Source organism: Pleurodeles waltl, chromosome 10, assembly GCF_031143425.1.
Source record: "Pleurodeles waltl isolate 20211129_DDA chromosome 10, aPleWal1.hap1.20221129, whole genome shotgun sequence".
In the NCBI taxonomy this organism is placed as follows: Eukaryota; Metazoa; Chordata; class Amphibia; order Caudata; family Salamandridae; genus Pleurodeles; species Pleurodeles waltl.
Genome location: NC_090449.1, coordinates 502,683,468 through 502,706,644, shown reverse-complemented (window position 1 = coordinate 502,706,644; position 23,177 = coordinate 502,683,468). Strand labels below are relative to the sequence as shown.

The 23,177-nt window shown below is 45.6% G+C and overlaps 1 protein-coding gene across 3 annotated transcripts in view; it reads left to right on the top strand.

The window, feature by feature from the left end:
• PTPN23 (protein tyrosine phosphatase non-receptor type 23) overlaps positions 1 to 23,177 on the top strand; it is a 582,812-nt gene that overhangs the window by 369,188 nt on the left and 190,447 nt on the right. The window lies entirely within an intron of this gene.

The window sequence follows — 23,177 nt, the reverse complement described above, 5'->3', positions numbered from 1 at the left end:
CCTGTATATGGTACCTAGGTACCCAGGGCATTGGTGTACCAGGGGATCCCTATGGGCTGCAGTGTAAGTCACGCCTAAGGCAGGCCCTCTCAGCCCAGAGGGCAGGGTGCAGGTACCTGTGTGTGAGGGCACCCCTGCAGTAGCAGAGGTACCCCCACAAACTCCAGGCCCATTTTCCTGGACTTTGTGAGTGCGGGGACGCCATGTCCAGCTACGTAATGGTAACTCCGAATCTGGACATGTTTGGTGTCAAACATGTCAGAATCATACCCCAATACTGTTTCTAGTATTGGAAGTTTGAGTCCATGCACTCTGGGGGCTCCTTGGAGGACCCCCAGTATTGCTATAACCGGTCTTACAGGGTTTTCTGGTCAGCCCATGCTTCTGCCCTCCTGCTGCTTGACCAGATCAAGCCCATGAAGGTAGAACAAAGGATTTCCTTTAGGAGAGGGAAGTAACACCTTCTCCCTTTGGAAATAGGTGTGACTGGGAGGGGTAGCCTCCCTAAGCCACTGGTGTGCTTTGGATGTCACATTTGGTTCCCTCCGTGCATAAATCAGTGCACACCGGTTCAGGGACCCCCAGACCCTGCTTGGTGCAACATTCAACAAGGAAAAGGGGAGTGACCGCTCTCCTGTTTATCACCACCCAGGTTTGGTCCTCAGAGCTCCTCCAGTGGGTCCCTGGGTTCTGCCATCGTGTTTCCAAGGTTGGTATGGAACTCTGGGAGTATCTGAGTGACCAGGCCAGGCAGGTGACATCCGAGCCCCCTCATGGGTAGGTGACCAAGCCCCCTTTCAGGGCTATTTAGGGACTGTCTCTTGGGTGGGGTTCTCAGATTTGGCTCTCATGATTCAGGCAAGATTCCTCTGCAACCTCAGCTTTGACTTCTGGCCACTGGAACTGTCCCCTCCAGGAGCCGACAACACTGCAATCCATGAAGAAGGTTCTTCTGCAGCTTTGTTTCCACGGCTCCTGACAGCTTTGCAATATTTCCCTGGTTGTGCATCCTCAGAAGACTGAAACTCTTCAGCCTGCACAAGAAGAAGGAGGAATCTCCCTGGGGGTGAAGGAGTCACTCCTCTGCCTCCACAGGCATCTGCTGCAGTGACGACTGGCTGCATGGATCTCCCCTCATCTTGAGCTGTGTGGATCCTGCATCACTAGTGGTGGTCCGGAGTAGTTGTCTTGGTCCTCTCTGCCAGCTGTCCAACTTTGTTGGAGGGACACCCTTGCCTTCCCATGCAGGACAGTACCCCGTGCACCGTGTCTCTTGCTGCTACCAAGGCTTGTTTGCATCTCCTCCAAGGGATCTTCAGGCGACCTGTAGCTCCAGTCCCCAGCACTCCTTCCTGAGACGCACAGCCTTCTGCCTGGTTCTCCTGCGGCACTGGATCTCTTTCTGTAGTGCTGCGTGGGCTCCGTCTACAACTTCTGTGTCCCTGTCCTTCGGGTCCTCTGTGTCACTGATGGTCCCCTGTGACTCTTCCTCCTGGGTTGAGTCCTACTGGGCCTTCCTGATCCTCGGCAGCAACACTTTTCCACTAACTGAAAGTTTGCCTTTGCCAAGGCTTATTGGTGGAATTCCTGCACCGACACCAGTCTGCAATCTCCACTCCAGCGTGAGACATCTTCTGCATCCATCAGGAACTCTTCTTCGGCTCCAGGGCTGCAGTGCTGACCTGTTTTTTTCTTACTGTCGACCAACTCCTGCAAGTACAGCTGGGTGGGTAGTAGCTCCTACTCCTCCTGGACTCCACTGTGACTTTTGGGCTTGGTCCCCTCTCTCTCTCTCTACAGGTCTTCTCCAGGAATCCACTACTGGTTTATTGCAGTCTTGTGTTAGTGTCTTTTTTTTCCTTCCTTTTGGGTGGTTTGGGGAAATTCCTGTGATTTACTCCTGCTTTCCTGGTCACTGGGAGGGTGCTGTCTACTTACGTTTGTGGTTTTCTAGTACTCCCAGTTTCCCTCTACACATTCCACTTGCCTAGGTTGGGATCCTTTGTTTATTTTTCCTTTTTTTTTTTTTAATATGGTTTGGGCTCCCCCTAGGGTCACTATTTATTGGCTGTTACTATTTGCACTGTTTTCTAACCTTTTCTGTCTATTTCTGATTACTAGTGTACATATTTAGTGTGTTTACTTACTTGCTAAAGTAGCATTGCGTCACTATATTTAGTGTGTTTACTTACTTGCTAAAGTAGCATTGCGTCACTAAAATAAAGTACCTTTATGTTCTATAGCATGTGCAGATACACTTGCTTTGCATAAGTCCGCCATTTAGTGTTGGGCTCCAAGTGTTGCAAGTTGTTTTTCTTCGAAGAAGCTTTTTCGAGTCACGAGATCAAGTGACTCCTCCTCTTGCCGATAGTGCACATGGGCATCGAGTCATTTGTTAGATTGTTTTCTTTCCGCCGTCTGGTTCGGATGGGTTCCCCCTCACTCCGGTAGATTTCGGTTCGGTACTATCTGAACTTCTGTCTTTCTTTTAAACTGCAGTATCGTTTTTAAATGAATTTTTCTAACTACACGCGATCCGATTGTATCGTAAGGATTGATTAAACGCCCTTTTGGCCAACCGCGCCCTTCTCGGGCCTACTGTGTCACAGGCTCATGCATCGGACTCCGTTTCAGTTCTGCTTTCAGTGCCACGCTAAGTTCCCCTACACCAACCAGCCTCTGATGTGTATCCTCTGCCTCTCTCCCGATCACAAGGAAGAAACCTCTGAGGCCTGCTGATCTTTCCCCTTCATGAAGTCTCTGCGGGATCAGAGAGCACGTCGGCTGGAGATGGCACCCAAGTAGACCAAACAAACGCCCAACATTTTCGAATAGGAACAAGCGCAGACTACAGTTTCCATCGCAGACTCTGATTCCGACTGTGACTCCAAAGGGGGCAGCCAAGTGATTCCTGCGGCACAGTACGTGAATACGCCAGCCCCTTCCCATCAACATTCCAAAAAGTCATCACAATTGGTCTTGGGTCTACCACTGCTTGCCGGCCATGGTCGGCCCTCGGGTTCGGCGTCGAAGAAGACCAAAATGCATTCAACAGAACAGGCCACACACCTGTTTCAGGATAGAGTCCGAAGTGGAAACTTCCACTTCGGAACCGAAGCATTCGTCTACCACCTCGGAGCCGAAGCACCCAAGCTCCTCTTCGAAGCTGAAAAAGATTCCATCTGCTTCAGAGTTGACACTTTCGGCCCGATTAAAGCAGTCGGTCACCAAGCTTTCAGAGCTCAAAACTGTGTGAAAGAAATATGCTCCATCTGTAGAAGAATGAACAGACATTAGGCCTGTACTTGAAGTCGTGGACCATAAACAACGAAACATCCAAATCCATAAGGATACTGGAAAAATTATTGCCTCTCCTGTAACCAAAAGGAAACCATCTTTCCCAGAGAATTTGGATCCTGGGCCTTCACCTGCCAAAATCTTCAAACACAAGGAGAAACCAAAGGCAGCACAACAGGCTTCACCACCGCATTCTCCTTTGTTTCCCACTTCTCCACCACCTGATATTCCAACACCACCACCTTCACCTATACAGTTTTCTATGCAATCTCTTGCCTCCTCACATGGGGACTACATGGGTGACAATACTTAGTGTAGACCCATGGGATTTGTATGACCCAGACCCTATCCCATCTAATGACCCTGATCTATATCCCACTAGGCCATCTCCACCCGAAGATACCACGGCCTATAGTCAGGTCATTGCTAGAGCAGCCTCATACCAAAATGTGCAGCGGCACTCAGATCCTGTAGAAAATTATTTTTTATTTAGCACTCTCTCCTCTGCTCACGAAGAGTACCAATGCCTACCAATGTTTCAAGGCGTGCTATAACATGCTGACAACATTTTAAAAGAGCCTGTAAAGGCTAGTGTACTGACGCGAAGAGTGGATAAAAAAATATAAAGCTTCACCATCAGATCCACTCTTCATCACTCAACAATTACCACCTGATTTTATTGTTGTGAGTGCAGCGAGAAAGAGGACAAATAGTCAGTCTAATGGGGATGCTCCTCCCCGATAAAAGCAGGAAATTTGATGCGGCAGGCAAAAGAGTAGCGACTCAAGTGGAAAATCAATTGAGAATTGCCAACTTCCAGGCTCTGTTAGCCAAGTACGATAGGGCCCATTGGGAAGAGATGCAGGAGTTCCTGCAATATCTCCCACCGGAACACCAAAAAAAGGGCACAGCAGGTAGTTGTAGAAGGACAGGCTCTCTCCAGCAACCAGATTAGATCCGCCCTAGATGCAGCAGACACCGCAGCTGGGAGTATAAACACTAGCGTAATAATCAAGAGGCATGCTTGGTTGTGATCCTCAGGATTCAAGCTTGAGATACAGCAAGCGGCCCTTAATATGCCTTTTAACAAACAGCAGTTATTTTGACCAGAGGTGGATACCACCATGGAACAATTAAAAAAAGACTCTGATACAGCAAAGGCCATGGGTGCCCTTTACCCCCTCACTTGTTTGGGGTACTTTTCGCAGACCCCACTTCAGAGGGGTTTTTAAACCCCAAACATCAGAGGCCTCTACGTCCCAATAAAAGCAGTGACAACAATATTATTCTAGAGGATCTTTCAAAGGATATTAGAGGACACAACTTTAGAGGTAGGGGGAAATCCACTGCCACAAGAGGTGCCTCCACCCCATCAAAGCAGTGACGTTGTCAGCATCCCCACACATCTCCTGTGGCAGGAAGACTGCAACATTTCTACCATCAATGGCACAACATTACATCAGATCAGTGGGTACTGTCAATTATCCACAATGGTTATTGCCTAGAACTCCTCTCCACTCCATGAAATATTCCCCCTCGCTCACTCAGGCTTTCTCCAGAACACCTTGTTGTGCTAAAACAAGAGGTACAATCACTTCTATATAATATAATATAATATAATATAATATAATATAATATAATATAATATAAACAAAACTTTATTCAACTTTCAACAAGTCATAAAAGTAATACAAGTCATAAAAAAATCTCCAGTTATAATACATTTCAATATATAATAAGAAGGTTGAGTAAAAGAAGAATAGTAAAAGAATAAAAAGCACACAACACGTCTACTCAAAGGTGCAATGGAGGTAGTACCTATAATTTAACAAGGGACAGGAGTATATTCTCCATACTTCCTCATACCAAAAAAGGATGGCACTATCAGACCAATCCTCAATCTCAGACCCCTCAATCAGTACATTCTTTCAAAGCACTTCCACAAGGTCACTCTTCAGGATGTCATTCCTTTACTACTTAAACAAGATCACCTGACAGCATTAGATCTAAAAGATGCTTCCTTCCATATTCCCATACATCCAGCACACCACAAATGCTTAAGGTTTGTGATTGCAGTCACACACTACCAATTCAAAGTGCTACTCTTTGGAGTAACAGCACCAAGGGTATTTACAAAATGTCTAGCAGTGGTTGCAGCATACCTCAGAAGACAGTATATACATGTCTTTCTCTATCTGGATGACTGGCTCAGAAAAGCCAGCACTGTTTATACCTGTCAACAACACACACAATACACAATCGAGACCCTGCACAGTCTAGGGTTCACAATCAATTACCAGAAGTCTCACCTTCAGCCAGCGCAAATACAACCATATCTGGGAGCAATTCTGAACACTCAGTCAGCATTAGCTTACCCAAACCCACAAATAATTCAAGCGTTCCACAGTCTCATATCTCAGCAAGTACAATCAAACTTACACAGTAATGTTTAATATGAAACTATTGGGAGTTATGGCATTGTGCATATCAATAGTGCCCAATGCACGTCTAAACATGAGACCCTGCAACAGTGTCTTTCACAACAGTGGTCTCAGGCACAGTCAACTTCACGATCTAGTGTTGTTGGACCGCCAGCCTTACAACTCAATGGTGGAATCACACCAACTTATCAAAAGGGCGGCCATTTCAGGACCCTGTGCCACAGACCATAATCACTACAGATGCATCAATAACAGGTTGGGGAGCCCATCTCAACAATCTTACTATACAGGAAGAATGGGACCCAGTCCAGCAGACTTACCACATAAACCACTTGGAATTGCTGACAGTGTTCTTAGCACTCTAAGCATTACAGCCACAGGTCACACACAAGACAGTGTTAATAAGGACAGACACAGCTTGACAACAATGTATTATCTGCAGAAACGGGGGGGGCACACTCATAGCACAGACAATTTGGAAGTGGCCAATTCACAATCGCATTCACCTATTAGAGTATATCCCAGGGATACACAACCAACTAGTGGACCTCTTAAGCCGGACGCAGCAACAAATACACGAATGGGAGATTCACCCACAAGTAATTCAACAGTACCTTCATATGTGGGGAACACCAAACATACCTTTTCATAGCAAGTGAAAACGCAAAATGCCCAAACTTCGCATCCAGGTACCCACAGCCTCGATCCAAGGGCAATGCACTATGGATCAATAGGTCAGTTATATTTGCTTACACTTTTACCCCTCTCCCACTAATTTTGTTGCTGGTCAACAAGATCCGTCACACTCATAGCTCCCACGTGGGCACGTCAACACTGGTACACAACACTATTGGATCTATCTGTAGTACCACATCACAAGCTCACAAACAAACCAGACCTGTTGACTCAAAACAAAGGTCAACTCAGGCATCCCAATCCCAGTATGCTCAACCTGGCGATTTGGCTCCTGAGGTCATTGAGTTTGGATATCTGAAGCTTCCATCAGAATGTTTGGACATTCTAAAGGAAGCAAGTAAACCTAAGTGCTGTGCAGGTAAATGGAAATGTTTTGTATATTACTGTTGATCCACTTAAAGCGTCAGTACAGGATATTGTATGTTATTTGCTTTACTTATAAAAAAGCAAATCTTGCATATTCATCTATTAAAATTAATTTAACAGTAATATCAGCCTACCTCCAAAACACACAGCATACTTCTCTGTTTAGAATTCCTGTCATAGAAGTTTTTATGGAAAGCCTCAAATGAGTTATTCCACCTAGAGCTCCATCAGCTCCTGTCTGGAATGTTAACATTGTGCTCACAAGACTTATGGGTCCACCATTTGAACCCATACAGTCCTGCGCTCTTCATTTTCTCTCATGGAAAGTTACTTTCCTGGTAGCAATTACTTCCTTAAGTAGAGTTAGTGAAATTCAAGCATTCACTTTAGAAGAGCCTTTCTTCCAAATTCACAAACACAAAATAGTACTTAGGACAAATCCAAAATTTCTACCTAAAGTGGTTTCACAATTTCTCATCAATCAGTCAGTGGAATTGCCAGTCTTCTTTACACAGCCAAATTCAGTTGCTGAAAGAGTTCCCCACACACTTGATCACAAAAGAGCTCTCATGGATTACATAGACGGAACAAAAGATTTAAAAAAATCTAAACAACTTTTCGTGGCTTTTCAACAGCCTCATAAGGGGTAATCCTATTTCAAAACAAGGATTGGCCAGATGGATAGTAAAGTGTATTCAAACTTGCTATCTTAAAGCTAAAAGGCCACTATTAGTAACTCCTAAAGCACATTCTACTAGAAAGAAAGGAGCTTCAATGGCATTCTTAGGAAATATACCAATGGCAGACATATGCAAAGCAGCCACATGGCCCACACCACACACCTTCACTAAACAGAACTGGGTCGAAGTGCCATCTCTGCAACAAGCAAATGTTGGTCAATCAGTGCTTAAAACACTATTTCAAACTACTCCAACTCCTACAGGGTAGCCACCGCTTATTTTAGGAGGGGACTGCTTTTCATTCTACGCAAAGCATGTGTATCTGCAGCTACACGTGCCATTGAACGGAAAATGTAACTTACCCAGTGTACATCTGTTCGTGGCATGTAGTGCTGCAGATTCACATACGCCCTCTCTCCTCCCCGGAAGCCTGTAGCCGTTGAGGTACTTTCTTTATGTAACTATGTATATACATTGCATGGACATTTTTTCTTACTATATATACATATGAACATATACATTTCTTCACTCCTTACTTCACCCTGCTGCGGGAAAACAGTCTAACAAAGGACTGGATGGCCATGCGCACAGTCACTGAGAGGAGTCATTCGATCTCGTGACTCGAAAAAGGTTCTTCAAAGAAAAACAACTTTTAACACTCCGAGCCCAACACTAGATGGCAGACTTAAGCAAAGCATGTGAATCTGCTGCACTACATGCCACAAACAGATGTACACTGGGTAAGTGACTTTTTCCTTTTGTAACACTGTGTAGTTTCTTTCATGTGTGTAAGTGCGTGTGACTACAGTGGTTTTGCTTTTTATACTCTTTCCTGACAACTAAGGTGTATATAATAGTGTGTTTACTCACCTGCTAGCAGAGTATTGCCTATTGAATGTTTAAGTATTTGTGTCACTAAAAGTACCTTTATTTTTTAAATACTGTGTGGTACTTTCATATGTTTAAGTGCTGCGTGACTATAAGTGATTTTGCATGAGCTTTGCATGTCTCTTAGATAAGCCTTGGCTGCTCATCCACAGCTACCTCTTGAGAGCCTGGCTTCTAGACACTGCCTAGGCTTCACTAAGTGGGGAAACCTGGACCTGGTATAAGTTGTAAGTATCTTGGGTACCCACCACACACCAGGCCAGCTTCCTACACCAATACTAACTAAGGCAGTGCTAGGGGGATTCTTTTTGAGACAGGCCATGCCTCTAGTTTGGTGTCCATGCTGTTTACAGTTGTGACACCAGGCCTTCTTAGGAACAACGTTTTTACCCTTGTACCCATTTGTTTACTGTGAAGAGGCTCGGGCCAACCCTCCTGTGCAGTGTTTTGGGGCCCTTGTGAAGACTTTGTTTTTGTCCTTAGGTTTATCACCACCCTTCCCCCTGGGGATGCTTTGTGACCTCTTTCTTTTGGTCACCCCCTGTGGAAGTCTTGGTCACCTTAGTCTTGACCCAATGGTCTGCCTTCTTTCCCAATTCTTGGGGAGAAATTGGACCTAGATCTACCAGATATTGATGCAACTTGTAATTGAAGCAGTTCTTTCATAAAGTATAAAGCCCATCATAGTCATGCACTTGACTGCCAGTTTATCCAACAATCTAGTGTTTTCACTGAGCCATCTACAAAATCGAAAGCCCTCAATCAGGGTAGTCTTTATGTGGTCATTGGATTCACCATCTGCGCCAGTGAGGGTGAAGAGTCTATCTCTACACTTACCAGTAAACAGTTCTCAAAGGAGAGCTCCCCAGTGAGAGCTGTTTAACTTTCTGGTTGCACAAGCTCTCTCAAAAGCTATGAACCATTTGGTGATATAATCACCCTCTTCATATTTAGTTACAATCCCTTTGGGGATTTGTAGGATATCAGTATTCTGTCTGACCCTATTAATGTTGCTGCCATCATTAATGGGTGCTAAGCCCATTTCTGATCTCTCCCTTTCTATAGCTAGGAGTTGTTGCTCCAAAGCCAGTCTTTAGAGCATCCTTGCTAAAAGGAGGTCCTCTTCATTGCGACTGCCCTCAATGTTCCCAGAGGAGGTGAACTCCTGTGTGGAGATCCAGTTCATGTGAGTACTATCTTTGGAGACCGTGATCTTGGAACCCTGATCCCCCTACTTGGGTGAGGGAGTTCATCCTCCTCATCTCTAACATCTTCCCGGTCTGAGGGGAGGTCTTCCTTCTCAGCAGGGTGGTCCCTTGTATACTCTGCCAAGTGCTCCTGGAGCTTGATCTTGGTAGGGTTGGAACTTGTTATAATCTTTTTCAGCTTACAGAGTGACAGTAACTCTGCCATCCCTAGATGAGGTAAGGGGTAAGGGTTAAGGGGTAAAGGGTAAGGGGTGAGGTTGAGTTCCACAACCATTTCCTCTGAGCTGCTCATTATGCTACCAAAGTTGTGATTACCTTTTAGAACTAAAAACTATTTCTAGTTACTAACCCTTAACTTAGAATAACTTTTAAAACCTGAAAGGAAATGCTAACCAGGGCCCTAGTAGGACGTTTTAAACTGTAGACAAAGTTGCCAAATCAAAAACCAGTTTCTAAAAGCAATTTTGGAATTTAGTTGTGTGATCAGGTATTGGCTGAGTAGTCCAGCAAATGCACAGTCATAGATCTCCATTGTTGATCCACCAATGTAGCAAGCTGGCTCTGTATATACTATATCAAAATGAGGTATAGTGTGCACAGAGTTCAGGGGTTCCCCCGAGACTTAACAGAGGCTAAAGTAGGTAATACTAGTGCTCTCTTTTGTGGTTATGTGGTCGAGCAGTTACGCTTATCAGAGGTGTAGGAAGTTGGCTCTGTATATACTATTTCAAAGTAAGAAATAGTGTGCACAGAGTCCAAGGGTTCCCCTTAGAGGTAAGATAGTGGCAAAAAGAGATAATTCTAATGCTCTACCGGCCTGTCTCCAACTTCGAAAACCTGCAACCAGCGACGCATCTGACAGTGACCAGTCTCAGAGGACTGCCCTGGACTAAAGGAGGAAGAAACTCCTGTGAGCAGCAGCCCTGCTCAAAACCAGCTGCTACTTTGCAACAAAGAAGCAACTTCCAAAGACTGCACGTTTCCTGCCGGAAATATGACACTTTGCACTCTGTACCCGATGCCCCCGGCTCGAGATCCAGAGAACAAACACCACAGGGAGGACTCCCCGGCGACTGCGAGCCCGTGAGTAGCCAGAGACGACCCCCATGATCCCCCACAGTGACGCTTGCAGAGAGAATTCAGAGGCTCCCCCTGACCGCGACTGCCTGTAACAAGGGACCCGACGCCTGGAACCAGCACTGCATCCGCAGCCCCCAGGACCTGAAGGAACCGAACCTCAGTGCAGGAGTGACCCCCAGGCGACCTTCTGTCTAGCCCATGTGGTGGTTGTCCTGAGAAGCCCCCCCGGTGCCTGCCTGCACCGCTAGAGTGACCCCTGGATCTCTCCATTGAAACCAATACAAAACTCGACGCCTGCTTTGCACACTGCACCCGGCCACCCCTGTGCCGCTGAGGGTGTGTTTTGTGTGCCTACTTGTGGTCCGTCGTCCCCCCACCCCCCCCCCCCTCCCCCCAAGTGTTCTACAAAAAAAAACCCTGGTGTGCCCCCGAGGATGCGGGTACTTACCTGCTGGCAGACTGGAACCGGAGCACCCCTGTTCTTCACAGGCACCTATGTGTTTTGAGCACCTCTTTAACCTCTGCAACTGACCGGCCCTGATCTGCTGGTGTGGTAACTTTGGGGTTGCCTTGAACCCCCACTCCCCCAACGGAGGGCTGCCTATGCCCGGGAACTGAAACTTGTAAGTGTTTTACTTACCTCACAAACTGACCTTTACTTACCTCCCCCAGGAACTGTTGATTTTTGCACTGTGTCCACTTTTAAAATAGCTTATTGCCATTTTTACAAAGACTGTATATGATACTGCTTTTATTCAAAGTTCCTAACTTACCTGTGTGAAGTACCTTGCATTTTATGTGTTTACTTCAAATCTTGAACCTGTGGTTCTTAAAATAAACTAAGAAAATATATTTTTCTATATAAAAGCCTATTGACCTGGGGTAAGTCTTTGAGTGTGTGTTCCTCATTTATTGCCTGTGTGTGTACAACAAATGCTGAACACTACCCTCTGATAAGCCTACTGCACAACCCCCCTTGTTCAAAAAAAGAGCATTAGAATTATCTCTTTGTGCCCCTATCTTACCTCTAAGGGGAACCCTTGGACTCTGTGCACACTATTTCTTACTTTGAAATAGTATATACAGAGCCAACTTCCTACATTGGTGGATCAGCGGTGGGGTCTAAGACTTTGCATTTGCTGGACTACTCAGCCAATACCCGATCACACAACTAAATTCCCAAAAGTGTCATTAGAAACGGATTTTTGAAATTTGAGCTATTTTTCTAAGTTTTTAAAAGTCCTGCTAGGACCTTGTGTAAGTCCCTGTTAGCATTTCCTTCAGAGTTTAAAAGTTTGTAAAAGTTTGTATTTAAGTTCTAGAAATAGTTTTTAGATTCTTAAAAAGTTACCCCAACTTTTAGAGAAATAATGTCTAGCACAGAAAAGATGGTGGTGGAACTCAACCTCACCCCTTACCTGCATCTAGGGATGTCAGAGTTTAGGACTCTTTGTAAGCTAAAAAATATAAAAACTTGGTCCAACCCTACCAAAGTTAAGCTCCAGGAGCTTTTGGCAGATTTTGCAAAGGACAACCCCTCTGAGGATAATCCCACAGAGGGGGAAGCTAGTGACCAGGAGGATGATTCCCTCCCTCCTGTCCTAGTCAGGGAGGCCAGGGTCCCTCAAACCCTGACTCCACAAGTGATAGTCAGAGATACTGGTTCTTCCACAGGGAAGACCAGTAACTCTGGAAGCATTGAGGGCACCCTCAATGAAGATGACCTCCTGTTAGCCACGATGGCCAAAAGATTGGCTTTGTAGAGACAGCTCCTAGCCATAGAGAGGGAAAGACAAGAGATGGGTTTAGCTCCCATCAATGGTGGCAGCAACATAAATAGGGTCAGAGAAATACTGACATGCTAAAAAAATCCCCAAAGGGACTGTAATAAAATATGAAGATGGTGATATCATCACCAAATGGTTCACACGCTTTTGAAAGTGCTTGTGCAACCAGAAAAGTAAACAAATCTCACTGGGGTCCTCTCCTTTGGGAGATGTTCACTGGAAAGTGTAGGGATTGACTCCTCACACTCTGGTAAAGATTCAGAATCCTGTGACCTCATGAAAGCTACTACCCTGATTGAGGGCCTTGGATTCTCAACTGAGGAGTACAGGATTAGGTTCAGGGGGGGGCTCTAAAATTCTCAAGCCAGACCTGGGTTGATTTTGTTGACTTCTCAGTCAAAACACTAGATGGTTGGATTAATGGCAGTGGTGTAAATTATTATGATGGGCTATATAACTTGTTTATGAAAGAACATCTTTTAAGTAATTTTTTCAATGATAAACTGCATCAGCATCTGGTAGACCTAGGTGCAATTTCTCCCCGAGAATTGGGAAAGAAGGCAGACCACTGGGTCAAGACAAGGGTGACCAAGACTTCCACAGGGGGTGACCAAAAGAAAGGAGTCACAAAGCCTCCCCAGAGGAAGAGTGTTGAGACATCCAAGGGAAAAAGTGGGCCCCAAAAACCTGCACAGGAGGGTGGGTCCAAAGCCTCTTCACAATCCTCATTTGGGTACAAGGGTAAAAACTTTGATCCCAAAAAAGCCTGGTGTCTCAGCTGGAGCCAGCATGGACACCAAACTGGAGACAAGGCCTGTCCCAAGAAAGGTCCCACAACAACTACTACTCCATTTAGCAGTGGAATAGCCAGTCTCCGGGTGGCATCAACAGTGTGCCCAGAGCAAATTATGGTTCACACTGAAGCTACATTAGTCTCAGAAGGTGGGGTGGACCTAGCCATACTTGCTGCCTAACATGCAAAAATACAAACAGCAGCTCTTAATTAATGGGACTAGAGTAGAAGCCCTGAGGATACAGGTGCCAGTGTCACTATGGTGACAGACAAACTGATTTCCCCAGTACAATACCTGACTGGACAAACGTATCCAGTCACCAATGCTGACAATCAGACTAAAGTACATCCCATGGCAATGGTAACTTTAGAATGGGGAGGGGTCACTGGCCTGAAACAGGTGGAAGTCTCTTCTGCTATACCAGTAGAATGTCTGCTTGGAAATGATCTGGAGTCCTCAGCAAGGGCTGAGGTAGAACTCAAAACCCATGCAGCCATGCTGGGTATCCCTGAACTGGTGTGTGTTAAGATAAGGGCACAGTGCAGGGCGGAGGGTGAAAAAGAAGTGTTGGAGCCTGGAATAATGGCCCAACCATCCAAGAGAAAAGGAAAGAAGACTAGGGAACCAGCTTCAGCACAGAAAAAGAAACCGAACCTCTCTTCTCACAAAGAAGTTCTATCCCCTGAGGGAACTGGGTCCATGGAGCTGGAACCTTACCTGCTTTTATTCAAAGTTCCTAACTTACCTGTGTGAAGTACCTTGCATTTTATGTGATTACTTCAAATCTTGAACCTGTGGTTCTTAAAATAAACTAAGAAAATATGTTTCTTTATAAAAACCTATTGGCCTGGAGTAAGTCTTTGAGTTTGTGTTCCTCATTTATTGCCTGTGTGTGTACAACAAATGCTTAACACTACCCTCTGATAAGCCTACTGAGCGACCATAGTACCACAAAATAGAGCATTCAAATTATCTAATTGTGCCACTATCTTACCTCTAAGGGGAACCCTTGGACTCTGTGCACGCTATTTCGTACTTTGAAATAGTATATATAGAGCCGACTTCCTACATCGTGGATGCAAACTGTTGGTTCATGGAAAGTCCAGTTGTGGTTCCAGTGGTTAGAAGTCAAAGTAGAATTGCAGAGGAGTCCTGCTGAAATCTTGCAAGCCTAATCTGAGGACCCACCCAAGAGATCGACTCTAAATAGCTCTGAAAGGGGGAATTGGTCTCCTAGCTAGGAGGGGGCTCTGATGACACCTGCCTGACCTGGCCACTCAGATTCTCCCAGAGGTCCCTCCCAACCTTGGATTCAAGGTGGCAGAACCCAGTGACCCTCTGCAGGAGCCCCCTGGGGTGGTAATGGACATGGAGTGATCACTCCCCTTTCCATTGTCCAGTTTCATGCCAGATCAGGGATTTGCAGTCTCTGAGACGGTGTAGGCTTGTTTATGCAAGGAGGGCACCAAATGTGCCCTTCAAAGCATACCAGTGGCTTGGGGAGGCTACCCCTCCAAAGCCATGTAACACCTATTTCCAAAGGGATAGGGTTTCACCCCCCTGTCCCAAAGGAAATCCTTTGTTCTGCCTTAATGGGCTTGAGCTTTTCAAGCAGGAGGAGGGCAGAAACCTTTCTGTGGGGTTGCCTGGAAAACCCCAGAAGGCTGGTAGGAGCAGTGCTGGGGGTCCTCTAAGGAGCCCTCACAGTGCATGTAATCATACTTCCAATACTGGCAACAGTATTGGGGTATGATTCTGACATGTTTGAAAGAAACATGTCAAAGAACTCACCAACCCAAAGTCCTGCACTGCCGACTCCCCCCCCCCCCCCCCCCCCCCACTCGCAAGACCTCTGCGACACTCTCGCCACCTTTTTTCACTGTAAGATCACAGACATCCACAGCAGTTTCGCCTCCCCGATCCCCACAACCACCGCTCCCAACCACACCAACCTCCTGAGTGCCTGGACCCACACCAACGACGAGGACACCACCAAGACCATTAGCACCATACACTCCGGATCACTCGCCGACCCCTGCCCTCACCATGTCTTCAATAAAGCCAGCCAAATCATCACTCCCCAGCTCCGTACCATCATCAACAGCTCGTTCGAGACCGCAACCTTCCCGGAGACCTGGAAACGTGCCAAAGTTAACGCCCAAGGCAGACCCAGAAGACCTCTAGAAGTACCGGCCCATCTCCCTACTCCCCTTCCCAGCGAAGGTCATCGAGACGATAGTCAACAGCCAACTATCACGCTTCTTGGAGGACAACAGCCTGCTCGACATCTCCCAATCCGGCTTCCGCAAAAACCACAGCACCGAGACTGCTCTCATCGCCGCTACCAACAACATCAGGATCATGCTCGACAAAAGTGAAACGTGGCCCTCATCCTCCTTGACCTCTGCAGCCTTAGACACCGTCTGTCACCACACACTTCGCGCACACCTGCACGACGCTGGAATCCGCCACAAGGCCCTGGACTGGATCACATCATTCCTCTCCGGCAGAAACCTGAGAGTCCGCCTCCCTCCGTTCCTGTTGAAAGCCACCAAGACCATCTGCGGAGTACCCCACGGATCCTCTCTCAGTCCCACCCTTTTCAATGTATACATGGCGCCGCTCGCCAACATCGTCCGATCCCACGGCCTTAACATCATCTCCGACGCGGACAACACACAACTGATCCTCTCACTCACGAAGGAGCCCGCCACCGCCAAGACCAACCTCCACAACGGACTTAACGCCATCGCCACCTGGATGGAGGTAAGCCGCCTAAAACTGAACTCGTATAAGACCAAAATCGTCATCCAAACCCCTACCACACACGCACGCAACCTCGGCTTCATACTGGACTCATCGCTCACTATGACCCAGCAAGTCAACGCCATCTCATCCTCATGTTTCACCACCCTTCGCATGCTTCCATGACCTTCAGTTGGATCCCCATTGAAACCAGAAGAACGGTCACCCATGCCCTCGTTAGCAGCAGACTGGACTACGGCAACGCACTGTATGCGGGAACAACGGCCAAGCTCCAGAGGAAACTTCAGTGCATTCAGAACGCCTCATCCTTAACCTCCCTGGCTGCTAACACATCTCAGCCCACCTCAGAGACCTTCACTGGCTCCCTGTCAACAAAGGATCATCTTCAAACTCCTGATCCACGCTCACAAGGCCCTTCACGACGCCAGCCCTGCCTACCTCAACGAGCATCGCAACTTTCACGTCCTCCACCCGCCAACTCCGCTCCGCCAACCTCACCCTTGCCACCGTCCTCCGCATCCACCGTACCACTACCGGCGTTAGATCCTCCCCCCACCTTACCCCCAAAACCTGGAACTACCTCCCCGCTAACCTACGTATGACCCAGGACCTCCTGACCTTCAGGAAGTGTCTCAAGACCTGGCTATTCGAGCAGTAGCACACCTCCCCCCCCACCCGCCAACTCCGCTCCGCCAACCTCACCCTTGCCACCGTCCTCCACATCCACCGTACCACTACCGGCATTAGATCCTCCCCCCACCTTACCCCCAAAACCTGGAACTACCTCCCCGCTAACCTACGTATGACCCAGGACCGCCTGACCTTCAGGAAGTGTCTCAAGACCTGGCTATTCGAGCAGTAGCACACCTCTTTCATTCCCCCCCCCAGCACCTTGAGACCCTATCGGGTGAGTAGTGCACTTAACAAATGATTGATTGATTGATTGACATGTTTGATATCAAACAAGCCTAAGTTCGGAGTTACCATTATGTAGCTGGACATTAGTAGTGACCTATGTCCAGTACACGCATAAAATGGCATCCCCACACTCACAAGGTCCAGGAGAATGGAACTGGAATTCGTAGGACACATCTGCTAGTGCAGGGGTGCCCTCACACACAGGTACTTGCACCCTGCCCTCTGGGCTAGGGGGGACTGCCATAGGGGTGACTTACAGTGACCTGGCGCAGTGACCTGTAGTGAAAAGGGTGCATGCACACTTTTACACAGACTGCAATGGCAGGTCTGCAGAACATTTTGCATGGGCTCCCCATGAGTGGCATAGTACTTGCTGCAGCCCATGGGGATCCTCTGGTACCCCAATGCCCTGGGTACCATATACTAGGGACTTGCATGGGGGCACCAGTATGCCAGATGTGGGGTGTAAGTAACAAGGTTACCAAGTTAGAAGAGAGAGAGCATAATACCTGGGGTCCTGGTTAGCAGGATCCCAGTGAACACTGTGAAACTCACTGACAGCAGACAGAAAATGGGGGTAACCATGCCAAGAAAGAGGGTACTTTCCTACACCCTCTCTGCCCCTCTTTCTGAGGTCCTCTGGTTTATACTTACTTTTGCCCAGCAGGGCTCTGCTTTAGGCACCCTCAAAGAATATTTGTCTGCTGTCTCTGCTTTTCTGAGATTACCTGACCAGCCTTCTTTGTTTAAGTCTCCTATAGTTAGTACGTTCCCTAAAGGTCTTACCCGTATGTTTACTCCATCCCCATTCATCATGTCCTAAAGGGATTTGAATTTGGTTATGACATTCCTCGTGTGTGCTCTCTTTGACCTTCTTCACAATAGTGCTCTGAGGCTTCTAACATTAAAAACAGCCTTCCTAGTGGCAATAACATCTCCCTGCAGGGTGAGTGAGCTGCAGGCATTGACATCTAAGCCACGCTACTTTTCCATCTATCCTGACAAAGAGATGCTTCGCACCAGGGCTTCCTTTTTGCCAAAAGTGGTCACACCCTTTCATGTAGGCCGATTCATCACCTTGCTTACTTTTTATGCACCCCCTCATCCTTCTAAGGAAGAAGAGACTCCACCGCCTGGATAGAAAAGAGAGTTGACGTTACACTTTGATCGTACAAAATATTCCAGGTGGATGATCAACTCTTTGTGGGGTATGTGGGTGTGAAGAAACGTAGAGCAGTGCAGAAGTGAACCACCTCTAGATGGGTCATTATTGCATTAAAATGTGCTACACATTGGCTTAAAAGCAATCCCTGGAGAATTTGCGTGCTCACTCAACCAGAGCGACAGCTGCAACCACTGCATTAGCATGTGGCGTTCCAGTCCTGCACATCTGTCAGACAGCAACATGGGCATCGTTGCACACGTTCATCAAACACTACTGCCTGGACAGTCAGGTCCAGAGGGATGGGTACTTTGCCTGTTTCGGTCCTGGAGGACATCCCAGTATGATCTTGTTTCACAAACTAACCTCTGGGTATAGTATTGCTTGAGTAACTATACTAAGGTAAGGAATCTGCAACTAGAAGTCTCTGTCAAATGAACAGGTTACTTACCTTCGATAACGCCTTATATGGTAGAGGCATATTCTAGTTCCACATTCCTTACTGACCCACCCATTATTCCCGCTTTGCAAACAGATTTCTTGGGACAAGGACTTCCTTTCAGTGTCGTAGTTTGGACCCACCAGCGATCAGTGTTCTTTATGGCTCCGTACTTCTGGTGTAGAAAGTTGTGAAAAGAAACACGTCGGCCCACCAGGGTGGCACATATATAGGTCCCACAATGTCGTATCTGGCGTGCACGATGCCAGCGACTTACATGGAGCCGACCAATGCCAATCGATTGCGTGCAGGGAGTACTGCTCAAGAAAAATTTCTGGGTCCAGGCTGATGCCTGGGGGTAATGCTAAGGAAAGGAATCTGCAACTAGAATATGTCTCTACCAGATAAGACATTACCAAAGATAAGTGACTTGTTTATCTAGTGTGTGAAATACCCCAGGACCCACTTTCCACGAGAGAACCTGTGATAGTGGATTCTGCCATAGTGACCAATGCAGAGAAATGTCAGAGGTAGAAAATAATCAACAAAGTGGGAGAGCATCAAATGTCATACACTTCTCCATTGAACATAGAACTCACTGTGCCCCCTATTCACACACCCACCCACTTTCCAACCGCGCTCACACACGCACACACACACGCTACTAGCATATGGGATGAACTTCTCATTAAATAAACTATTTGGGCAAAAGGTAATTGACAATAGGCTAGCATGACAAACATGTAGATAGTTGCTGGATACAGATCAGGGTAAAATTGATTGACAGTTTAAATTGAAAACCCTAGATCATACAGGGAAAGACTAGAGTAGAATTTTTACAAGTGTTGAAGTACGCGTAAGGATCTGCTGACATCAAAAGTAAATAAAAATGTCAACGCTGTGCACGGGGAACACGTTTGTTAAGTTGATACAAGAAGTTTGCCTAGAGTTTTCCTTACTACCCTAAAGAAAAGTTTCAATCAGTTGGTCTCGTGCAGACAATGGTAGGAGTGGAATTTGAATTGCACAGCTTAAAGGTTATTGTCTTTCATCTCTTTTATATTGTTTGAGTGGTATAGGGGGACAATTATTTTGGGCCTATCAGTTACAGCCTTCAATCCCTTTCACATTCTTTTCTTTTCCCATTATCACATTGAAGTTTCATGAGCTGTGGAACTGGGCTTTTCCTCTTTGCAACTCTTTTTTTTTTTCACTAGCTCTTTCTATCAAATAGCTTCATTTCGTATACAAATCACTATTCATTTTCTCCATCTGCTCAATACATTTGAGTTAGTACTCATGGTGCTTACATATAAACATATAAGAATGTTCTTTCTTGCCTGGGTGCCCGCCAAGCACTGTGAAAAATGGGTATTTTTTGTCCTGTTTATAGTATAGTTCATTGTAAATACACTGTAATCTTGTCCACAGCTATGGGAAAGTCCATAGAGCGAAATACATGTTGACTGTTTTTATGCAACTCGTAATCACCTGTGGTATGTAAAGTGCTATTGGCCATCCAGTCATCATCAAATAATTTACTTTGATCATCTCCCAGTGTTTACCTTTGTTCATTACTGTGGTATAGTCTCATATTCTAAATGTTGGTGTACTCACAGTCGTTTGGATAAAGATCTCATAGTGTCTTTAAGATTACCATAACTTCTTCTCATCCCACGTCACTCAATTTAACAGATTGGCTGCCAATGCCCTACAATTTGGGTGCTTAAAACTGAAGTTATTCACACTTTCTTAAAAAAGTAAGATGCTTTGCTGTTAGATCATCGTTGCAAGGCAGAATTATCGCTTTTTGGTATTCTACTTGGAATAATATTGCATAGTTGCAAATTATAGTACAGGATTTTTGTTTTACTGTGTAATCTTATTAGCAGAAGGTTTAGCACTTTCTACCATTGAAGTACATGTGACTAGTAAGGAATAGATAACAATTCATATTTAGAACCTGTTTCATGAAAGCTTTTGTAGAGGGAAATAGGAGAAATATTCAATCAACAAGGCTGCTGATACCAACAGGAGATTTAAATCTGTCTCTAAAGTGAGTTTACTTCACCAAATCCTTGCCTCACCCACAATAAATAAAGTATTCCCTTTCCAAAAATAAATTTGTCATCGTAAAGACACTGCCTTTTTTCTCGGACAACCTTTCACACCTATTACATTAAACCTCCTTTTCCATGAGTACGTATCACATTCACAGAAATTACACAACCTCACTTCAAGAATCACATTTTGTAGTCTTAGGAAGTGTGCTGTCCCACTTGTCGACCACTACTTAAAAGATCTGTGCACCAAACACATCTTCATGGTTATTCTCCCTGGTTAACACATTCATCCTATACAAAACACCAGTATTTACATTTGAGAATGATTCTGTGATTTTAATTCAGGAAGTTGGGTATACAAGACATTCACTCGGATAGAAAGATATTACAGATATAAATATGAGGCAAGTTGGATTATCTAGAAACACCATTATTGGCAAGTATATTCTGTATTTGCAAATACAAAAAGCCACTTCAGTAGTACCCTGAAAGGAACAAAGGCAATAATGTAACTACAGAGAGGGGGAGACGGCCCATAAGTTGCATAGTGAAACATTTGTGATGAAACAGTTGTATTGTTTTGGTATCCATGTGGGACTTTCTTATCATTTTTGAGGCCACAAGTTGTTCATGGGTTGTGGGATGGCATTCTTTCAAAATGTCTTGCTATCAATTGTGAGGCTGTGGAAAGTTTAAAATAACAAGATATTTCATTTTTCTTGTGTTGAGGGAGTCAGACAGAGCTTAAAAATATTTATGAAATAAAGTGCCAGTTTTCAACCAAGTTGTCTGTACTACTTTTCTGTAGCTACCTTCATAGTAGTTTGAAATATAACTCCCCTCCCTTGCCTGCTCGTTGTGAGTTACCTAGAGCTGGAGGCAAAGGAAACTTCTTATGGATTCCCATCATGGTCATCTCTCTTCTTGCATCACCAACAGCTCCTATATAGAGATCCTTTTGTTTCCCGTCATCAATACTACCCACAAATATGATTAACTGGCCACTGAATATACTACCAAAGTTCATTCTTGTATAATTCCTTTGCAATCACTCCTGCCAAGAAGAGGCATTATTTTTATTTATTATCATTTACCACTGTTATCCGAGGGCCACCACGCAGATGCCCTTTTCCAGTTGGATGGCCAGGTTACTCCCTATGGCTGTTTTAAAGTCTGTGCTCCTACCGTACTGGTAGAGCACCATGTTTCTGTTGATCGTCAGATTTTGTAGGCTCCTGATCCTAGACTTTCCAGTCAGAGCAATTCTGATTTGGCAGGGTGTTGTGTATTAGCTTGCGTTGGATGCCGCCATCTGCTGTGGTTGAACTTGGGGATGGGCAGAACACCAGTAATACAAGAGGGTTTGTTTTTCCCAAGCAAAGAAAACTTTCACTGAGGCAAGGGGATATGGACTGGAAACTCCCTCTTCTTCCAACTCTTCTCCCCCTCTTGCCCCCGCCCCCTTTTTTGTTGTTGTTTTCAGGTACACAGGTTTTGGGGATGGTGATCAGTAAGAGTGTTCAGGCTGGGATCTCTGAGATGGTCATCTTTGGCTTTGTTCACCAGTGAACTACACCTTGGCATTCACACAACATGCATAGAAAATATATCCTACGTACATACACCAGACCTGATGAAGGCAAGGGATCAGTTATGGGGACTGGACAGAGCTTTACTGAGAATAACAATTTTCCTAGTGTTTACAGATGAAAAAGGCTGTGCCCCTGCCCTGTAACTAACAGCAATCCCCTCAAATCACTCTGTAGCCTTGATTGAAGGCAGTCGCCCCTAACACTCAAAATGGGGTACCTGTTGGATGTCCATTGGCAAGACCAAAAGCAGCTCCAATGGACTTTTATTGTCAACCAGCCCATCAGAGGAAAAAAGGGGGCTGCCCGTAAAAGGTACTAAGGCAAGGCAGCACAGCTTTTTAAAGCCATGCAGAAGTTTTTCATCCCATCACATACCATCTACAGTGCAAAGGAATGTGGAAGCTGATACTGTAACCAGGTGCCATCATTCTTCCCAACACATCTGTGTCACACTTGTAGGAAATATTTTCACGGGTTGTTGCATACATTCCTCTCTCAATGCCTTTTCTTGAAAAGGACAGGTGTTGGCAAGGCAATGCAACACAACATGGTTTCTTGAAGCCTGGTTTGCCATATGTCCCTTTCTCATCCCATCATTTACATGTTATCAAACCAGATTCCAACTAGTTGGGAATGAGGAGAAACAGAATTGAATAATGCAAAAATAATCTCATGATTGTTTTCGTACTCATAATCCTTGTTCTCTGTCCTTCACAACAATCATCATGCAGTGTTCTTTAGGTATATGCCTCCTCACATGTCAAGCTAAATATCTTGGTGCTGAATAAGATACACAGATCACAGGAGGTGTCTGTGGAAGGATGCAAACAGTCAAGTTCCGTTAGGACATTTCCGTGACTCGCCTGAAGTCCAAGTAATCCCCAAATGGTTGTGAAAAAGGAGAGTAAATGCATAAGGTACCAAAGCCATGAAGAACCTAATTTTAACTATTCTGTGTTAAGATAGCAAAACTAATTGTGCAAGCTAGCAGAATGCAATG